This window comes from Diuraphis noxia, unplaced genomic scaffold (assembly GCF_037042655.1).
Source record: "Diuraphis noxia isolate RWA-SAM2 unplaced genomic scaffold, SU_Dnox_SAM2 contig0002, whole genome shotgun sequence".
NCBI lineage: Eukaryota > Metazoa > Arthropoda > Insecta > Hemiptera > Aphididae > Diuraphis > Diuraphis noxia.
In genome coordinates, this window is record NW_028301712.1 from 35,559,429 (window position 1) to 35,562,181 (window position 2,753).

The 2,753-nt window shown below is 27.1% G+C and overlaps 1 long non-coding RNA gene across 1 annotated transcript; it reads left to right on the forward strand.

Annotated features, from left to right (window-relative positions):
* Positions 1 to 1,472: 1,472 nt before the first annotated feature.
* On the forward strand, positions 1,473 to 1,971 carry LOC149058385 (uncharacterized). Its single transcript, XR_016190130.1, has 2 exons — positions 1,473 to 1,714; positions 1,831 to 1,971. It is a non-coding gene; the product is annotated as an uncharacterized LOC149058385 (long non-coding RNA).
* The last annotated feature ends 782 nt before the right edge of the window (positions 1,972 to 2,753 follow it).

Genomic DNA, 2,753 nt, shown 5'->3' on the forward strand with positions numbered 1-2,753 from the left:
CTAAAATAATTAATATAATTAGAATGAAAGAGTTATAACCAGACGTTCAACTACATTTACTGATTACTTATTCTTGAATTATAACTGATATCGATATTTTGTCCATAAGCTATTCATATCTGGATTATAATTGGTTATTACACACCTTAAAACGAACATAGAACACTCAAAGTCTGATATTAATAGTTAACTGTGATCTTTCCTATTACACACTAGATAAAAGTTGTTTTAGTATAGTAAGTAAACAAAGGTAACTCTTTTTTATTTTTTATACATAACGCTAATTAACATTTGCTATTGTTGTTATCAATTAAAATAGTATGAATAGTAGGTTACACAAATAAGTCGTTACACACTTTATTATTCTATATTTTTATACTGTAATTACTACTCTTAGGGAAATTTTGGAACTGTACACACATCAAGTACACAGTGAAGTATAATATTACACATATTATAACTATTAACTAGTTAATGGGGCTTAGTACCACTGATATATATATATATATATATATAGGTTATAAACAAAAAACATATATTACAAACATTTTTTCACTTTAAATGTTATTGGAATTTTTAGATTTTTTTATTAAAATATTTTGGGAAAACGCAGTAGTTTTGTAACGAATGTTTGTATTTTTCTTTCATATAGGTAGTAATAATATAATTCAGTCATATATTTTTTTAGTGGCCAATATCGAGTATAAAATATAAACGCGGCTTTATTTTTTCAATAAGGTCGCGTTGCGCGTCAATAAACCTTTTGCACGATGATGCCTCTTTTTTCGTCTTATTACTTGTCGTAAAACCGGGAAATTGAAGAGTCTACTTTTTTTTTTGCTCATCGATTTTACAAATGATAACGTCTATGCCATTTAACAATTCATGATTATTAGTAAACTCATTTTACTGACCTGTCTGTTTTCATTATTTATTTTTGTCGCACTTGTCAACGTTAAAAATGAATTCATGAATTTCAGCTTACACGGCAAATTCATGTAGACTGTTGGTACCTACATGATTTTTCATATGAAAAAAAAAAAACGTAAGATTTATGACTTGATGGTATTATGAATCATCGACTTTATCGTCCTCACAAGTGGTTCTGTCGAAAGTTAAATTATATTCAGTCGGGAAAAATATGTTTCACTTAAACATAATTTCTTACGTTATTAAAGCTATTATATTATTACCTCCCGGCTTCCAAAGCGTGATATATTAATAATATACTTAAAAATATAGTATGATATCCCATATTATACATGCAGCTAGGTATCGACGGAATTATGAAATCGATAATATTGACAGTTGATAATTCAATATTATAATAAGACAAATATATTATGATTGTTTCGTGCACACATATATAGAATATAGGTACTTACTCGACTTACGAATATTTCAATAATGCTCGTTTGTTAATTTTTATTTGTCCTCGGATAAAATAGATTGTGCGTTTAGTATTACCGAAGCTCCGTCCGGTGGTTATATTACGTACGCAAATAAATACTACGTTAATCGGCGTGGAGTGATGGTTGGTGACGCGTGGAATGGGTACTGGTTATAAGTCGGATGTATGGAGCCAACGACAGATATTCGAAAAGGACCTTCAGCACGATAAACGTGTGTCAGTCGCATTAGTGATTTGGAGGATTCACGGTGTAAATCACAATGCGATATGGTGTCATCTCATGGATGGGAGTTATTCATACATGTATGTAGAGGGTGATTTGTTTACATGGTTACAATAATTTTAGAGTTTAAGATGAGCAATAAAAAGCTTAACATTGATTTGTATTTATATATAATTTATTTTTTGTCTGTTGTCAGGAAAATTGGATTTAGTCAATCAACTTTGAGAGGTCAAATGTACACAATTTCAAGTACTTGCTTTTCAAATTAATTGTGGAAAAAGGGAATAATTGTGTAAAACCAGTTTTTGAAACAATCAATATTATTATTATTATTATTATTTTTTTTTTTTTTTTGGTGTAATTTAAAATAGAATATATATGGATATTATTTCCACCAAGTGTTGATATTAGCATTTTTTAAACTTAAAATCATTTTATTTCGTCATTTATATTCTATATAGGCATATAAGATCTTCATGCTTTTCAAAAATATTCGCTCAATTGATAAATTTAGAAAATAAATACAAATTCCTCATAAATTATTAAAATCGATGGAAGAAAGTTGAGTGTAAAAAGCAATGATTTCATAAACGTTCAAATTATTATTTAGTTACAAATGCAATACAATTATTAGCTCAAACCGGAACCAAAAAATCATATAATCTAAAAACACAATTATTTTTATATGCAAATTTTTAGGGTAAAATTCGGTCAAAATTAAGTTTTTAATAGAAAAATAATGATTTTAGTTCATTTTTTGTAGGTACTTAAAACAAAAATATTTTTCTAGCACATTCGAAACTTTTACGTAAACATTATATTTTATAATCACTATGAAATGTTATAAAAATATAAATCAATAGTATGCTATAATTGTATATTAATTATACCATCAACTTGTGGCGAAACATTTAGGCTGGATATTTATCTGAAATTAGACGCTGTTTTGTCAAACAAACGATAAACTATAATTGTCGTCCTAAATTATATAATATAATGAGGCGATTTATGAAAAATGGATCCTTAAAAAAGTATTATTTAAATAACAAGGAAATAATATAATATAACACTTAAATTATGTTCTATGTTTAATACCATTGATTTATCATGGTCCATAAG